We start from the raw sequence: 19807 nt of genomic DNA on the forward strand, positions 1-19807 counted from the left end.
TAGCCAGACCCTGTCTCAAAGCAAAAATTTACCTTTTTTAAAAAAAATGTGTGTGAGTGTGTGTGTTTGTTTGTCTGTGTGTGTCTGTCTCTGTGTGAGTATATGTCACTTGTGTTTTGGTACCCTCGGAATCCAGAAGAGGTCATCAATTTCCCAGAGCTGTGGTTATAAGAGCGCCATGTGGGTGTTGGAAAGCAAACTCGGCTCCTCTGCAAGGGGAGCCTTTTAAACACAGGGCTATTGCTCCAACCCTTCAAAATAAAATTTTACATAGGGATGGGATGAAGATGTAGCTCAGAGGCAGAACACTTGCCTAGCATCTGGAGGACCCCATGTTCATTCCCCAGTACTGCAAACACCAACAAACAAGAAAAAATAAATAAATAAGGAAAGGGAAGCAGTGAGTTATAACACAAAGATTCTTCCTGGTGGCTCTGCTGAGACAGTGCATTGTAACTAGGTAACCACGCAGCATGTACCACAACCACTGGCCCTTTATACCAGCAGCCCAGGTACCACGTTGGCTGGGTTTTGTTTTACTGTGAGTAAACAAATGCAGTTTATCCATTAAAAGGCACCCAGGTAAAGAATGCACTCCACAGTACAGTTGGGTCATTGAAGTTGTGTTGAGAGGGCCCAGCAGAGCCACAAAACCACTCAAAGTTTTCTGTGGAGGATCAGTACCTGAGAGAGAAAAATCAAAGCAGATTTGTATAAAAAAGTGGAATGTACCTAACCTGTGGGAACTTGTGGGACATTTTGTTAAGGACAGGAAAGGCATATTTCTGTGTCTGGATCATTTGATTTTCTAAATGAATCCAGGAGGTATCAGTGTTTAGAAAGAGATAAACAGCAAGCTTCTACAAGCACCCCAGAAGAGCACAAGGTACTCTCAAGTGTTGCCAGGCACAGTGCTGCATGCGAGAGGCCTAGAAGGTTCTGCAGAAGACTCAGATGCTACTGGGAAAGAAAGGCAACAGTTTTGAGCCCTCTGTCCTCAGGCCTGAGGTTTTCGTATGTAGTTGTGGCAGAGCAGGCCAGGCATGCTGAACACAGGGGGTCTCTATTAACCAAAATGTACTAATGACAAAGAGTGCTATCTAGCATGCCTAAGGCCCTGTGTTCCACCCCCAGAACCCAAAAAACTCACTGTGGTGGCATGTGCCTATAATTCCAGCCTTGGAGTGGCAGGAGCAGGAAAATCAGATGCTGCAGGCCATCCTTAACTAAGTTTGAGAGTAGACTGGACTACATGAGATCCTGCCTCAAATAAAACCAAACTTGAAACACGTTAAAGGATCCTTTTATACCCAGATCAACAGACTTGGATCTATAGTTACCACGTAAGGGACAAGAAATGCAACACAAGGAATAATTATACACACTTTTGACATAGAGCTCGTAATGTTCTATAGTAGAACAGAATAGTCGATAGAAAGGCAGAACAGCAAATCTGACAGCTGTACCCTTCTTATGTCACTACCATCGTCATCACCGTCACCACTGTCCCTGCCGTCTTTGCCCTGCTTAGCTAAGATTAGGAAAGTGTTTTGCATCTTACTAAGAATGGTTTGAACCATTGTCATAATGATAACAAATCCCAACATTGTGGAGGTGACATCTGCTTTTTATTTTGAAACGTTGACATGTTCAGTGGTTGACAGAGTCAACTCGTGTACTACTTTTGACAGTGACAATTCACGACTGAGAAACCTGAGTGAGTTTCTCTCTACTTTAGCAATTTAATGGGAAAGTGGCATAATGAGAAATGTCCCAGATTCCTAGGACACTCACTAGCCTAGCTTTCTTGAGGGCTCTGCTCTCAGGCTCCCCTCCAGAGCCACCTGTGCAGAGGTGGTGGCTTTCAAACAGCAGGTGGTAAGAAATGGGTATCTGGGGAAATAGAATCATGGATTGCCTCTTGAGAAGAGTTAATTCTTTTCTTTGTTTCTTTTTGCATATGTATTGTAAATTGTGTGTGTGTAGTGTTGCATATACATGAGTATGTGGTTGTATATTTCCACATATATGCATTCAGAGGCCAGAAGAGGATGTGTGATGTTTTCCTCTGCAGCAGCTTTTTGCCTTATTCCTTTGAGATAGGGTCTCTCGCTGAACCAGAAGCTCGCCATTTTGACTAGGCTTGCCAGAGAGCAAGCTCCCAGAAACTCCCTGTCTTCATCACCCAATGCTGGCATTACAGGTACGCACAGTCACGCTCAGCTTTTTACCTGGGGGCTAAAGGTTTTGGGCTCAGACCACCATAGTCACACAGCAAGCCCTCCTACCTACTGAACTACCTGCCTAGCACATCCCCTTAGCAATATTTCTTTTATGTAGAAAATAAAAGCAGAACGTGGTGGCCTGTTGAACAAGTCACTGTGTGGGATTTTCCAAAGAGTGACAGGTACCTAGTCCACCCATCCCAGAAGACTGACTGTCAACAGTCTCAGCTAGATGAGAAGGGTTCTTAAAGCGCAAATTCTGAAGTTGACGATGCATTTGTCCTTGATCTAATATACACTTTAGCTGCACCAGGTTCCCGGTATCCCTTGCCTGTGTGGGGGACATTAATTCCCACCATTCTCTCTTGGCAGAATAGTCTGGAGTTTGCCTGTGACAGGTACTACTTTAAAACCCCAATGTTAGGAATATTTCTTAAGGACGAGTCTCTCCGCCGACGCAAATAATTCCAATCAAACCAAATTACACCAAATAGAAGATGCCCATGTTTAATTCAGTGCTCCTGATGTGACCGCAGAGCATGGTGAGGGGAAGAGAGAGGAGGGGAGACCACAAAAAACCCAGAGACCACCTGTTCATTTTCTGGGTGGCAGCCTAAATAGCCTGTGGGAATGGTCCTGACCCTCCCTGGGGAAAGGTCACCACTTGGCGGGCTTTCCCAGAGGTGGAGTCTGGACCAAGGCAGCTCCCAGGGGAGGGGGCTTGAAATGGATGCCAGGGGCTGTGGTGATGCTTTCAACCAATACCCAAGGATTGAAAGAATGGGCACAGCAGTCAAATAATTACAGAACAGATCTACGAAATGATTACACAACAGACAAATCTACACATCAAAGCGATGGAGAAGATTACACTTTAAATGAGCTAGCTACACAGCAAGAGTGAATTTCAGAACCCCTAAATGCTACTTGGCTTTGATGAAAAACGAGCATTGGTTAAAATCCAGTCCTGAGCGTTTCTTCATGCTGTTGTGGCAACACGATTTAATTCCAGCCCACAGGTACCCTTTGATTCTTTTTAGCCATGTGGGAGTATTATGAATCATGTTGAACAATTCTAGGAGAACTTTCCAGAAATTCCTAGGGAAACAAGATGTGGCTTACTGGAGCTTTCCAATAACACGCTCCATAATCTCTAAAAAGCACTTCTTTGACACGACACAATGATGTCGAGAATGAGGAATGTTATTTCCATCAGCTCTGTGTTGGAATGTGTTTCACTCCGCAGCGCTGTTTGGAAGTGATGTGCTAAAAAATAAAATATAATAAAAAAGGAGGAAAATATTCAGATTTTTAAGTTTTTCAGTTCTAACGGATGTTTCTCTGTACACACATGCTTGCGTGTGTGCACGCGCGCGCGCGAGCGCGCACACACACACACACACTCAAATTCACATTAACTAAGACAAGCACCTCCAGGATCATGTCTGTCCATCATAATTTCTGCTTGGTGGAGGAGATGACGAAGTCCCAGAGGGTGACCCACTGGCCTCAGCTACACAGCAAGTCTTCAATGGATGTCCTAACCCAGCCCCAGCTTCTTGGAAACAAGGCAAACCACAGTTTCCTAGCTCCCATTGTCTTCAGTCTCCTGAGGGTCTCAGGTTAGCTCTGTAGCCGCCAAAAAAACGAAATCTCTTGAATTTCAAAGACACCAACAGGTGGTGACAATGTTAATGGATGCTAATGGGCATGACCTGGGCTGATTATATCTGGCTCACTGGACCATTGGCTCCTGCAGACGTCATAAGAAAGATTTTGGAGAGAGAGGCACTTCTACCCTCCTTCTGTAACAAACCCAGTGAGTTCTACCTTGCGCCTTCCAGGCAGAAGCTTCCTTACAACTCAGCAAGTCCCCCAGCCCTAGGGAGAACAGGTGGATTTCCAGGAATCTGCCTCTGTGTGCTCTGATTCCGTGCTGGTATCAGTGAACTCCTGCCATTCCTCCAGGTCCTCCCTGTCCTCCCAGCCCAGCCCCTTATCTGGAGCTGGTGAACCAACCAGCCCCTGCAGGGCAGGGAGGCTTCTTTCCAGTCTGGTATCTGTCGTCACATTTCTTCTGTTTGAAACCAGAGTTACTAAGTAAGGTTTAATGTTTTTATTTATCCATCCAGGCTTTTTTTTAAAACTCTGAGCATCAGCATTCACGGGCCAGGAGCATCTACAGTTCTGTAGCAGCCAGGAAACCAGTTTCCTTCTTCTGTGTCTCTAAACTATTCTGTTTAGCTCTGTCAAATCTGCTTCTTAATTTAAATGGAACTGGGTTCTGGAATTTTCCCCCTCTCCACATAAAGCACTTGGGAGTGCTGACGTCTTCTTTGTTCTGTTTGTTTGCTTTGTTTATTATTTATTTATTTATTTTCTTCTTCCTTTTTTCTTATCTAGGAGTTAGTCTCAGTAACTTATTTGGTCTATACTTAAAAATATTGCCTGGCCTAAGAATTCAGGGCAACAATTGAGAAGTGAGACCTCCTAAAACTTGAAAGCCTCTGCACAGGTAAAGAGACAATCCAGTGAAGTAGAAGCTCACAGAATGGGGAAGAATCTTCACCAGCTGTACATCTGACAGGGAATAATACCCAGAATATATAAAGAATTATAAAAAAAATAGTAAAAAGCAAAATGAAAATCTGACCCATTCTAAAAAATGGACTAAGGATCTGAACAAAGAGTTCCCGAAAGAAAAAAAATAAGAGTAACTAAGAAATATTTCAAAAATCTTTATTGTCCCTAGCAATTAGGAAAATGCAAATTAAACCAACCTTACAATTTCGTCTTACACCAAGTCAGAACGGCAAAGATAAACAACACAACCAACAAATGCTGGAGGGGATGTGGGGAAAAGAGAACTGTTGGGGGCCTTTGTAAACTGGTCCAGCCACTCTGGAAACCAGTGTGGAGAACCCTCCAAAAGCTAGAAATAAATCTACCCTATGACCCTCTACCAAGTCTTTGACTCCCCACCCTGTGCCACGGATTGCTGCTCTCTCTGTTCACAGTAGCCAGATGTGAACGAAGCAAAGCCACCTGAATGTCCTCTAGCTGCGGAATGGCTAGTTGAAACATGACACACACACGCCATGAGATAGTGAGAAAAAAACCAAAATGATAAGATTTGTAGACAAATGGATGGAACTAGAAAGGATCCTGTTGAGTGAAGTAACCCAGATCCAGAGAGACAGCCAGCTCATACTCTCTCTCCCCTGTGGCTCCTAGCTCCAAACCTCCATATGAGTACCAAACCTGGAATAAACACTGAAGCTAGAAAAGGAAATAGGAACCTTGATCCGGGAGCAATGGATAGGGAAAGAGCAGGGTATGAGAAATCTGATGGGGAAATGGGAAAAACAGGGCTATGCTTAATTGGGAGCAGGGAGATTAATATAGGAAAAGGAAGGGGGCAGCAAAATCGCAGTAAAGATGTTCAAACAAGCCATAAAGAATAACACATATAAGTCTGTGTATATACATATATACATAGAATTTAAACAAAAAATTCCCATCTGGGTTGACAGTGATCTTCCAAAGAGCCATAGACTACCTAAAAGCAAACATAACCCCCCTCCCAAAACTCAATAGCACTGTCTTAGGGTTTTTATTGCTGCAAAAGAATCCATGTCCACAGCAGCTCTAACAAAGAAATCATCTAATCGAGGGCACTCATGTACAGTTTCAGAGGCTCAGTCCACTGTCATCATGTCAGGGAGCATGGCAGCATGCAGCCAAATGTGCTGCTGTAGTGGCTGAGAGTCCTCCATCCTGCCAGCACCAGGAAGTCCTGAGCACAGGAAATCTCAAAGCCCACCCCCACAGTAAAACATTTCCTCCAGCAAGGCCACACCCACTCCAACAAAGCCACACCTCCTAATAGTGCCACTCCCTATGAGATTGTGGAGACCAATTACATCCAAACTACCACAACTATGGGTGAAAATATCCTTTTGAGTTGTTGGTCAGGGTAGCCCAAGAGACTCCCAAAACATAGATGATTAATCCTGCCTTAGATTACTTCCCAGAAGTTGAAAATAAGTCTGTATTTGCTGAAGACACTATACATTTGGGACATGAGATCCAGAAAATCCCAACTGGATCTGACCTGAGAGTCCCCTCCCCGAGGACTAGCTTTCGTGGTATCGGAAGGCATCATGGAAGCTTCCTAGGGAGGAAAGCCAGCAAAAGTCCTACCCAGCTATGGTGCCTACAAGCTACAACCACCACCATGGCATAATAATTCTGAGGGCGCAGCAGACACATGTATATCTTGGTGGTGACAACAACTCCCTAATTGGACCTAAAGATCATCCACAGAAAGGAGATTATACTTGACACTGGAAATCTAGCCAAGGACTCAGGTTAGTGAGGTCATGAATCTTCGAGGAGCACCTACCACTGACACCATACTAAATCAGAGTAATTCCTAAATGCATTTAAAATAGTTGTCCTTATGCCCACAGACAAGTAGGGCTCTCCCCCTCAGCATGAAAAGCTTCTCGTTGCAACAGATGGAAGCATTAGAGAAAAACACAACCAATTAAAATTCAGACAAGTGACCACATTGGGGACCCAGCTCCACTAATTTATTTACAGCACAGCTCTGTGCCTAAGACTCTGGGTATACCGAGGCAAAGGAGGCAGAAAGATTGCACGGGTCAGAGGAACACGATGTCTGCTATGAGATTGTGCCTCTTAAAAGTCTCAGAGAACCTACACCCATGAACTCTCACCAACATGGCTGCCTAAACAAGCCCCGAACCATGATGATAGCAACAGGCATGCTACCACGGAAGGGGGACTCTCCCAGGGTCCCAACCCTAGACAGAGAATGACAGGCAGCTAAAGAACGCTGAGAGTGGGGGACAAAGCCTTCACTAGGGCACAGCCCCCCAATTGCTTATCTATCACCAAGGGTTCAGCCCTGCAACCATATGCATTCGAGTAACAGACAGCCTGAGAAGATTGTATCTATGTATTTAAGAATATATGTGTGCAGCCGGGCGGTGGTGGCGCACGCCTTTAATCCCAGCACTCGGGAGGCAGAGGCAGGTGGATCTCTGTGAGTTCGAGACCAGCCTGGTCTACAAGAGCTAGTTCCAGGACAGGCTCCAAAGCCACAGAGAAACCCTGTCTCGAAAAACCAAAAAAAAAAAAAAAAAAGAATATATGTGTGCAACAAGTAAAGAAAAAGAGGCCATGGATTTGAGGGAAGGCACAAGAGAGGAGTTGGAGGGAGGAAAAGGATGAAACTGTGTATTATTTATTAAATAAGGTGGTAATATGAAAAGGGTATATGGGTGCCGACAGCTCTCAAGTCACGTGTTTCATAAATCTGATATGAAAGTAGACTAGGAAGAGGCACAAGTGGCATCACCGGTGAAAATGGCGTCAAACACCCTCCCACCCCATGCTGTTAACCGGTAGGCTGACCTGGCCTAGGTGTTTGCATGCTCTTGGCCTCTTCTCTGAAGAATTGACAATAAGGGCTCACACAGATCTGCTGAAGAAGCTAACTGACTTTATCTGAGGTAAAGTGATGGTGCAGATTGTAGAGGAAGACATTGTCCAGACGGACAGGGCCTGTGTGAGTAAAGATATTCAGGGGCCCAGATTGCTGCTCAGGGCTTCTCTTATGAAGGACAGAGAAAGGAGGAGTTGGCAGCTTAGGTGCGCATAGTCTAGGTGGTTCTTTATTTTGATTGACAGGTTAGGTCATATAATCATTTTTCCTACTGTGCATGTTACTCCCCCTATGCTTTTGATTTTAATCATATGCTCACCCAGTTATGCACGGGCACAGGGCAGTAAGAGACCCTCCCTAAAAGGTTACCAAGACGACACAGTTTTGACTTACCAAGCATGTGCCCCAAACTAGTTCATCCCAGATTGCCTTTTCTAGGCTTCATACCAGGATGTATTGGGAATACACTTGAGTAGAAACTGTCTAAATTTGATTGCTACAAGGGGCAGAGAAACCGATCCCATTGCTCAGAGACAGTTGTATGACACGGAGAGGGAGGGTAGGGGTTCTGAGGTTGCTAGGTGAATTATCCTTAGAGGGGTGAGTGTACACAATCCTTGTAGAAGGGACTGGGCTGCCAAGTACATTATTACGAGAGGGTGTGGTCCCAGACACTAGCCTACCTGCTATGCTGGCCTGCCTCCATACCAGGGATTAAACGTAGGGCCTCTCTTGGCTGTGCTAGGCAAGCTAGGCAGTGATCTATTAGAAAGTTGCTGCCTCTGCTGCCACTGCATCTGCGGCTGCATCTCATTCCACCTTTTCCCTCTTCTTCCTTCCTTCCTTCCTTCCTTCCTTCCTTCCTTCCTTCCTTCCTTTCTTTCCTTCTTATTTTTTTTTTTTGACAGGGTCATGCTAGGTTGCCTGGACTGTTTCTTAATTTGTGATCTTCCTGACACAGCATCTGGAGCACCTGGGATGTCCTTGCAACACCAGGTCCAGGTTCAGCATTTCTAGTTTTAAGTGTGATGTTCAAGCACATAAACAATCAAAATCGAAACGTTTGCTAATAGAGCATCAGCAGAAGGGATTCTGGTTGATGAATAGTGTGTTGATGCAAAACATGCTCTTCATGATGAGGGTGGTGACATGTGGCTGTAACCCCAGCACTCAGGGGGCTGAGACAGAAAGATCATGGGCTTGAGGCCAGTCCCAAAACAGCTAGTGTCTTTCTAAAAACAAAATAAACAAAGCCAACAAAACCCCCCCCAGAGGATATCTAGAGCAAATTTGTAGCATTCCGTGTAATCTCTTTATTCATTTCACAATGGGTTCTAAATCCACACATTCCACGCTTGGCCCTCTGCAGCCTTGGGTTTAGCCAATTGAGATGGAAACTGTTTGCTTGTTTTTGAATAACATTTGTACAAAATATGTGCATATTTTTATCATCAGTTCCTAAACCGAACAGCATAACCATTATTTCCCTAGCATGTACAATTTATTAGGAGTTTGTCATTACCTAAGGATGTGTGGCTTCTGAGCAAACACCACGTCACCTTATATTATGATCTGAACCTCTAAAGTCTTTGGTTTCTACCCAGGGGCCTTGAAGCCAATCCCCCTCAGTCAATGTGAATTGTGTACTTGGTCACAGCTGGGTTGATGGACGTAACATTGGAGGTCAGATGCCTTTGGGTAGGTAAGTGATGACAGGAAGAGCCATTACCATAGCCGAGGAGAGAGGACATTCGTTTGAGAATCGAGTAATCCAAGAGATCTTTGGTCCTTAGAACAGCTCCTGAAATGACTGGGTTATGGGAACAGAGGAAGGTAGGGGGATGAGTTGATCAGTTTGCCAGTAGGGTACTGGATAGCAGGGTGTCCTCATTAAGGTTATTGCTATAATTATTAAAGCAACTTAAGGGGAAAAAGGGCTTATATGAATTACACATTCGTATTACTGTTCATTATCAAAGAACGTCAGGACAGGAACTCAAACAGGGTAGAAATCTGGAGGTAGAAGATGATGCAGAGGCTATGAAGGGGCGCTGCTTACTGACTTGCTCCTCATGGCTTGCTCAGGCTGCTTTCTTACAGGATCCAGGACCACAGCTCAGGGATAGCACCACCCACAAGAGGCTAGGATGTTGTGGAATATTATTTTAACTATGTAAAGATGAGTTACATTTGTTTATACTATAGAACATTGCTTTAACTATATAAGGTGTGTTGCTTTTGTTTATGCTGTGTTTGTTTAATTATGTAAAGATGTGTTGCATTTGTTTCACCTTGCCTGCCTAAGACACCTGATTGGTCTAATAAAGAGCTGAATGGTCAGCAGCTAGGCAGAGAAAGAATAGTCGGGGCTGACAGGCAGAGAAAATAAGTAAGAGGGGAAATCTAAGCTCAGAAAGAAGAAGAGAGGAGAGAATGAGGGAAACACCTGTGACCAGGTAGGCAGCTGCCAGCCAACACCCGACAAGCAGTGAGAGTAAGCTATACAGAAAGAAGGTGAAAAGCACCAAGACAAAAGGTAGATGAAGAGAAACAGGTTAATTTAAGTTAGGTGAGCTACCCAGAAATGAGCCTAAGCTAGACTGAACATTCAAAACTAATAATAAGTCTCTGTGTCATGATTTGGGAGCCAGTTGGTGGCCCCAAAGAAAAAGTTGGCACACTGGGCCCTCTTCCATCAATAACTAATTAAGAAAATTCTGCACAGGCTTGCTTACTGCCAGATCTTATGGAGGCATTTTCTCAGATGATGCTCCCTCCTCTCTGATGGCTCTAGTTTGTGTCAAGTTGACGACAAAAGAGTAGAAGAGTCAGTACACACACACACACACACACACACACACACACACACACACACATCTGTCTGATGTGGACCAGAACATCTTGTCCTTCAAGCCTGGATCTTTTGTTCCTAAGATTGTCATGCATCATGAAGTAATACATGCATGTGTGTGTGTGTGTGTGTGTGTGTGTGTGTGTGTGTGTGTGTGTGTGCGCGCGCGTGAGTGTGTGTGTGTGAATGTGCATGTGTGTGTGTGAATGTGCGTATGTGTGTGAGTGTGTGTGTGTGTGTCTAGGATTTCCCCTCAGTATTTCCTCTGCCACAGCAGCATTCTAAGCAGCTAAGGAGGCACACTGCCTTCAGCCTCTGGATGTTCAGGGTTCTGAACCCTAGACTCTCTAATCTAGAATTAAATTCTCACTTTTGAATCAATGTATAAGAATCAAGGCATTGAGGGACTAACAATTGCACTGAAACCCTGGCTCTGCCCCACTCAGCAGCTCTTTCAGTCAAGTTTGGAGTGAGTCTATCATGGCAAAGAAAATGAAACCCGTGTCTGATGTGAGCCATTTTCTCTGGAGGTTACAGTTCATTCGGCTTCTCTCACACCCTGTCTCATCAGGTGTTAAAACAGTGGATGCCCTGTCAACGAGGAAATACACTGTGGCATACGCATGTTGGGAAATTCATCTGAGGTCACACAGGACAAACCTTGCAGTTCTTAAGCTGCTCAGAATTTGATCTGTATTTCCACCCCCGCCCCCGTGAATATAGCTCAGACTTCTTAAACCATAAAACAGTGTGCATCCCGCAGTCTAATGTTTCTAAGCAATAGCAACAGTAGTAACTTGAATCTGGATTTTTGGGATGTACTGGATTTCATCTCTGGAAAACAGGAGCAGGTGTCTGGGTGGGGTGTAGAAATCTAGCTCAGAGATCCAGCGAATTGGAAGGCCCTGATTGAATCCTGAACCTACCAGATGGACAAGTCCCAAAGTGTCACTCCCCTCTTCCTTGTTCGGCAATGTCTCAGGATATAGGGCAGGTGTGGAGTAACTTTAAGGACAGAGAGAATGAGAAAGGGCTAACCAATAGCAACTCTGAGGCCTTCAAAATGGGTTGTCTGTTAACCAAACACATTCAACTGGCAAGGAGGAAGGTGTGGAGAAAAGACGATTCACTCCAGAAGTGCTGGGGTCAGTCTTCTTCCTGAAGCAGTGACCTCAGGCACCAGGGACACCAACAGCAGAAGTCTTGGTTTTGTTCTATGAGCAATATTTCTGTGATATGCTTTTTGCACCACCTGCTGGCAAAGGATTGTGATCCTAGCTTGTACAGAAGGGAGGGCCCTGGGAGGAGGCTGGCAAGCAGTATCTAGTGCGGTGGGAATCCTTGTAATGGAGACCACAGAGCAGCGATGGCTCCTCAGTGCCTGGTTCTTTGTTACCCCTTGTTAATATGTTTTCTATAGTACCTGGTGACTTGTACAGGTTTTCTATTTAAATTATTTTCCCAGACTCAAATTCCTGTGTGTTAATGTTATTCTCATCTTCCTGAATACAGGCAGAATACTTTATATTTTTGGTTGTGAGCCTAGCCTTTAATGGTTGAGCCATCTCTCCAGCCCGAGGCAGACTGCCTTAACAAGAGGACCAGTGAGAGAAAGCAGTGTCTTGACTTTGTCAAGATCAGCTTAAATGGGGCGTTGGTGGCACACACCTTTAATCCCAGCACTCGAGAAGCAGAAGTAGGTGGATCTCTGTGAGTTTGAGGTCTACAGAGCTAGTTCCAGGACAGGCTCCAAAGCTACAGAGAATCCTGGTCTTGAAAAACCAAAAAGAAAAGAAAGAGAGAGAGAGAGAGAGAGAGAGAGAGAGAGAGAGAGATCAGCTTAACTGATCTCCCAATCCCAACAGCCCAACAGGAACTGTGATTGGTAGCCATGAACTTTGAATGTGAAACATTACCTCCACTGGGGAAAAGTGACAAACCTCTGCGTGTCACTGTAAAGTGGTACCCTGGAGCATCACTCTTGTGTTACCGAAGTGGCTCTGCTGGAACCACAGTCAGGCTGTGTCCTGGGAGCTCCTCAGAGAAGGAGGAACACATCCTGTGCCTGGTTGTCCTATCCATATCTAGCAGGCTCTTTCAACCTTTTTGGTTTTTTTAGATCTCCCCCTGAAACAGATGCGCCAATGGATACTGAGGACAGCTGGTATGAAGTGGGCTAGCCACGGTAGACATTGCTTCCTTCAGGAAAGTGGTTTGGGGTCCATGGCGATTCTGCCTTGAGGGAAGGCATGCACATTGACTTTGAAAACGAAGATCCTGGTACGACAGCTGATGGTGGTTTGAAATCCCTTGCAACAAACCTGAGAGGCGCAATGTGGCTGAAGATCTCAGTTGTTTTCTGACACACAAGGTAAGGAAATGCATGGAACCTATTTTCTCTGAAAATTAAAATTGTACATTTCTGACCAATTGGAAACTTCATGTTCGAAGAAAATCTTAAATGTTTCTAAGTGAATGAAAAATTTGAGGAAAAACCATATAAGATAATTCTATGTTTTTCAAAATATGGACATTTTGAGTGGCTGTGATCAAGAAAAGGGAAGGACACAGCCAGCTGGCTGACATGTTCACATGAGAGAAGAGATGGGGAATCGGGACGATCTGTTAGCAACTCTTTGTCCAGTATTACATTGGGGCATTTAGTCTGCTTAGGTGGAATATGGTTTCCACCTGGCATGTTTTTTCCTCTGAAACGTACTTCTTATCTAACGAATACTTGGCCTCTCTTTTTATTTTTGATATTTTTTTTAAAAAATGACATTCCTTTCTTCTCTGGGTTTGGGTCTGGGTGGCTTCCAGAAATGTATTCTTGCCCCGTTCTCCTGCCAAACGCAGAACTGGGGACAGGGAAAGCCAGCGGTTTGCTTTATTCCACCAACGGGGTTCTAGGCTTTAGGCATCTGTCGCAGCACCGTGCAGCCCTTTACCAGGAAGCATCCCCTGGAGGTCGCGCAGCTTCCCCTGGTGGAGCACTCCTGGAGGAGTCCTGCCTGCGGGAGCACACCTGGAGGAGTCCTGCCTGCGGGAGCACACCTGGAGGAGTCCTGCCTGCGGGAGCACACCTGGAGGAGTCCTGCCTGCGGGAGCACACCTGGAGGAGTCCTGCCTGCGGGAGCACACCTGGAGGAGTCCTGCCTGCGGGAGCACACCTGGAAGAGTTCTGCCTGCGGGAGCACACCTGGAGGAGTTCTGCCTGCGGGAGCACACCTGGAAGAGTCCTGCCTGCGGGAGCACACCTGGAGGAGTCCTGCCTGCGGGAGCACACCTGGAGGAGTCCTGCCTGCGGGAGCACACCTGGAGGAGTCCTGCCTGCGGGAGCACACCTGGAGGAGTCCTGCCTGCGGGAGCACACCTGGAGGAGTCCTGCCTGTGGGAGCACACCTGGAGGAGTCCTGCCTGCGGGAGCACACCTGGCATCTGATGATGTTCTGCAAGCCTGGGATGATAGTCACAGCCACCTAAGACGGTTGCCTCCAGCTTTGCTCTGACCTATTTGCTACAGCATTCCATGACAACGGGCCTGGCTTGTGTTTTGCAGCTTGTCATATCAGAACCCAAGGCCTGATCATAAACATGCGACTTTTCATGCTTATAATTTAGAAGAAGAAAAAAAGTAGTTTCAGGACTCCTTGCGGCATGTGGTACGTTGATGCTATCACTGTGGTTTTAATAGCTTTATTAAAAAGAAAGAAGGAGTCGTCTGTAATTGTTTAAATATAAGACCACTTTCTCCCAAACTCAGAGCAATATAATTTTTTATACAATCTTCAAACAACTTAGTGAAAGCAGGGATTTGTCTCACTGGGAAAGATAATGCTCACATGCACATCTATTCCGCTTGCTCTCTCCAGGTCTTAGGGCTGGTCCACCAGCAAGAGCAGAAACTTCAAGGCCATATGAGAACATCAATAATCATCAGTAAGAAAGGTTTTAAACTTCTTGTTATGTTTTATTGTTGTTGTTGTTGTTAGATGGGCTTCCTCTATGTAGCCCAGGCTAGCCTCTGAGTCATTGTGATTCAAAGTTGTTCTAAGACTACAGGATATCCCAGGAACGTGTTCTTTGCTTTGGCCCTAGAAGCAGTTATTTCTACCGAGTCCCTGACTCCTTTACTGCAGTGGGTTTTACCCTGTTGGTGAGGGGGTTGCTGTTTTCTATCCCTTCTCTGCAGGTGGTCACTGTCTTTGCAGTATTTAGAATTTTTGAATGATTTAAATTGCCCTTACATAAGACCTTCAGTGCAATATTAACCAGACATACACAGTTCTGTCTGGCCTGGAATTCTCTGTGTAGACCAAGCTGGCCTCGACATGACAGGCTTTTAAATAGCATAGGTGCCTCAATCTATACTGATAGAGGAATCCTGAAGGGTGTGGGGAGTCCAGTATACTACGCCTCCCCATAGTTTTATGACCTAAAATGGTTTGTGCTTAGCGTTTGGTTTTTGTTTGTTTGTTTGTTTGTTTTGATGTGTGTGTGTGTGTGTGTGTGTTTGTGAAAGGGTGGTACGCCCAACATCATCCAGTGTGTCCTTCAATTGTATATAGTCCCTGAAAACACTCTTGTAAAGTAGATCCTTTGAGTGACATTTTGGGTCCTTTGAGACTTGTTGGTAAGGGACCAGGCTTGGCTTCTCCTTCCCCTTTCCCTGTGGAAAAGGATGGAAACACACACACACACACACACACACACACACACACACACACACTGTGCTGGTTAGTAATCCAACGGTTAGGAAACACAAAAGACTAAGGGATGGTTTGCTGGAGATTTTTTCGCTGTCTAATTTCCTACTTGAGGTTGACTCTGTATCTGACTCCCATTGAAATTAACCAAGAACCCAGCTGAGTACTTCTAAAGGCATTCTCTCGAAGCATCTGTCACAGAGTTCTCGGGCTTAGGAAGTGGTCCAGAATTCTCTTCCCAGGACCTTTTCAGGATGCTGAGCTGAGAATTCCAGCAGTATTTTGTAAAGAGGCAGTCCTGGCTCATGCCTGCTGGCTTTGATTTCTGCAGGATACGCCCCCGCCATTTCCATGACCGGCTTCATTGTAGTCTCCTTCTGACTATCCTCCTGGCCAGAGATGGGATGGGATTGTTTTATGCATTTTCCAACTTGGCTGGCAGCGTGCAAAGCCGTAAACCCAAACAGATGGGGACAGAGTGTGCTGTCAGTCACGGGGCCTGAGTTCCCTTTGGGCTGTTTCCTGCTTCTACGTTTTATGCTGCCTCCCAAAGGACTGAGCTTTAGCTTCGGATCCTCGCAGCTTAGTCGGCTGTATTTCTTCTCAGCCACCCAGGTGCCTGTGCCGATTCCTGCGTTTTCCCCTAGTGAGTCTCCTCTGCCATAGTGAGTCCCTCACGACTGTTCTCTCGCCGAACTTTCTTGAAAACTGAGATGGGAGCTTCTGCCATTGATATCCAGTCATGAAGCAGAAACGGAAGAAGTGGGCTGCCAGGATGGCTCTGCAGATAGAGGCATCTGCCCCACAAGCCTGCCAACCTGAGTTGGATCCCACGGTGGGATGAGAGAACCCACTTCCCAGGGTTGTCCTCCGAGTTCCACACATGCGCTGTGGCACACAGCCTTCCACAAGGAGACACGCAACAAAAACAAAACAACAATGATAAAGGACTTGGAACAGCAGCCGAGGGCCCCACAACATCTCTTGCTATACAGATGTGGGGCCATGCTGCGTAATGGAAAGAGACAGCCTGCAGCCTGGATTGCTTTCTGTGGCAACTCCCCACATGACACACCAAAGCACCCCCCAACCTGAACCCACAGTTTGTGTTTTCATGAAACCACGTGAATCTTCAGTCAGCTGTATTTCATAATAGGAGCTCTTATTTCCTATTCTAATATGCTTCATAATTTTCACCAGTTCCAAAAGCTTGTAATTCTAGAAAATTCCAGTAACTTTAATTCCAATGATTTTTTTAAAGTGTACATGTCTAATTTTTTTTTTTGCATACTGAGTCAGTTTGGAGAATAATTTTACCATCATAAGCTCCAGACTTCGCTGGTTTGGGGTGTTGGGCACAAATGCACTGTTGGTTTTTCGCTTTTTGCCTCTATTTGTCCTCGCTAGGGTTTTTGTCAGGTCTACAGATGCCCTTAGTTTCGCCAGCCAGGCATCTGTCTGTGTCTGAGCTGTTTTGGTCTTAGCCATTATTTCTCTAAATGCCCTGTGAACCGATCTTGTTTCTGTAGCTGGCATCCTTCCATTAGCAATGCTGGCTATTCTCCTGCCTCTTTGTTCCATCTGTGCACCCGCCCAGGCTCCTCCAGTTCTCTTCTCTCCTGAAATACACTGCAAGACAGTTAGTTCAGCCCTCAGATCCTCACCACTACGCAAAGCTATCCTTGTCTGGGCCTTGCAGTGAATCTAGATGACTGTTTCATTTCTGCATAAACTTCTGTTTTTCCTTGCTTTGGGGTCATCTTGTGAACTCAGCTCCAGCTTTTCACAGGCTGTCTTTGTCTTTCCTTGGGCCTCCTATCTGTTTTGTTTTTCTGGAGCAGCATCTGTGGTCCTGCTGGTGTACAGGGCTTGTGTTCTGTACCTGTGCGCAGCCAACATCCCAGCCCCTCTTGACTCCCTCCTTTATTGGTTTGGTCCTTGGGAACAGAAATTAGTGTCCAGGCTTCACATGAGATGTGTGAGGCCACTGCCATCGTGGAGGGTGTGCAAGTTTTGAAAGGTCCTATGTCCTCTCAGCTGATCTACAGTTGGGCTTGCTGTATGATCTAAGATGGAACAACATTTTCCCTTAGAATCTCAAAAGCACCGCTCCATTGCTCCAGGCCTTCGCTAAGGCTCACATGATAAAGTTCTGTGGTCCTTCCAGGTCTTGTGTTCTCACGCTCTCCATCGCTCTCCCTCCCCCCAAGTATGTACATATGTACATGCATGGGTGTGTTCGTGTGTGCAAGAGCATATGGAGGTCAGAGGTCAGCTTTGTCTTCTTTCTTGCTCTACTGTAGCACAGATTCTAATCGCTCTTAATAAAAAACTGGAGTTAGATATAGAAGCTAATGCTGGAAGATCAGAGAAGCAGAGCAGCCAACCACAAGAGAGTTCTTGCCTCTACCAATGCTCAGCTTGAAGGGGTGATCTGGTCTCTATGAATCTCAGACTGAATTCTCAAATTGCATCCGGACTTCTGTCTCCTCCCACCTTATATTCTTTTCTCCACCCAGCCATATCACTCCTGTCTCCACCTCTCTAGTGCTGAGATTAAGGGCATGTGATTCCAAGCGCTGGGATCACCTTTGTGTGAGTTCCATTTCTCTTTTAGATAGATTCCATCTCGCATAGCCCAGGCTGGCCTTGAACTCACAGAGATCCATCTGCCTCTGCCTCCCAAGTCCTGGGATTAAAGGTGTGCACCACCACTGCCTGGTTTCTATGGCAACTAGTAGACTTAGCTCTGCACTTCAGGCAAGCTTTATTTGTTAGATCGCAAACGAACGAAGTATCGTTACACTCCCCCTTATGTTTTGAGACAAGGCCTCTCACTGGACAGGCAGGAACTAGATGCAGCTAGTTGCATCCAGTGTCAAGAGCAGAGAGAGAATGAGATGCATGGGAGCTTGTTAGTACTCAGCGCATTTCCTCTATTCTTGTAGAGTCCGGGACCCGATCTTGGAGAATGATACCATTCACTACAGGCAAGCCTTACGATCTTGATTAACATAATCAAGACAGATCACAGACCCATGTGATCAAGACAATCTCTCACTGAGACTCTCCCTCATGTGATTCTAGCTTGGGTCAAGTTCAGGCTAAACTAACCACCACATCTAATAACCCCGGGGGTAAGGATAGCCCAGCTTGGCAGGTGTGCTGTTGGCCTGCTCATCCCCAGAGCAGAGACCCGGAAGAAACAGACACACCAAGAGCAGCTCAACCGTATCCTTGGTACCTACAGGACTTAGCATATCCAGGCAATGAGGCCAACCTTGCAGGAAACAGAATCATCCTTGCCATCCACAGGGGAATTGCTGGAGAACGCTTGCAGACACTAACATCCACCAGCACCCATGGGTCTCAGATAAAATGGTATGTACTGTTTGTCTGCATCAGACTTTAAACCCAGTACACAAAGCACGATGCCTAATGTAATGTGGGTGCTATGTGACTGGCTGTTACACCATACCGTTTACAAAACAAACAAGCAAACAACAAATCAAAAAAAAAAAACCCACAAGAGAAAGACTGTGCATGTTCAGTACAGACGCGAATATTTATAAGTTGGTTTCTGAAGGGCTCTAGTGGGCCCAAGCAGGGCAAACAAACAAGTCTCTGGCAGGCCTTGCCCTTCCCCCGTTCCTCTTCCTTGGTAAATTCTAAAGCTAGCCACCAAGGTCTATTCTCTTATTTGGCCACTTTCTCTTCCTGAGGCTGACTACCATGGTCCAGCTATCAAAATATTGAAGACCAGGAATCAACCCCCCCCCCTTGGCTACCCTAATTAACATGCTCAATCAAGATGAAATACTTCATCCTAATGTGGGGTTTGCCCTTTAACCTTGATAAACTGCATTTGCCTATGGGCACATCTATCCAGAGGAAGTCCTTTGTCCCTCCAGGGTAAATATCCCTTCCTACTCTCCCTTGTTCCCTTCTCCTTCTCCCTCATCCTCTCTCTCTGTCTTTGTCTCTTAGTCTCTGCCCTTTGTCCCCGTGGAACAAATAAATCTCCTTTGTGCTGAGAACTTGGTTCTGGGGTGTCTTGTGCCAACTCTGGTCTTTTTGTTTTGATTACAGGTGGTTGGATCAGAGGCTGCAGAGCCCAGAGAGATGGAGGGTTAACTGTATTGGTTTCGTACAACTCCAGCAACAAACAGTCATTGGCAGGCAAGCTCGCACCTTTATATGGGGAGTGTGGATGGATTCGAGCAAAAGGCAGGCATATGCCTCCTCATTTGCTTCCACTGAGAAAAGCTGTACATGTGGGCCTACTTGGCTGTGTGGGTACCCTGTGGCTTTATTACTGCTGTTCACATCCCGCTTCGTTTGATAAGGAGTCCATGTTTGAAAGCTGGCTACCCAAAGTTGTCCTGGAAGGTCCCAGGAGCTTTGCAGTGCCCTCAGTGAATTGTTAAACCAGCCTCAAGGCCAGCAGCCCTCAGCCAGCACCTTCTCAATTTCTGCTCAAGTTAGAAGACTCCCCCGAGACCTAAACCCCAAGCCCTTGGAGGTGACTTTGGCAGGGTTCTTGTACAAACAG

Source organism: Microtus pennsylvanicus, chromosome 15 (assembly GCF_037038515.1).
Source record: "Microtus pennsylvanicus isolate mMicPen1 chromosome 15, mMicPen1.hap1, whole genome shotgun sequence".
In the NCBI taxonomy this organism is placed as follows: domain Eukaryota; kingdom Metazoa; phylum Chordata; class Mammalia; order Rodentia; family Cricetidae; genus Microtus; species Microtus pennsylvanicus.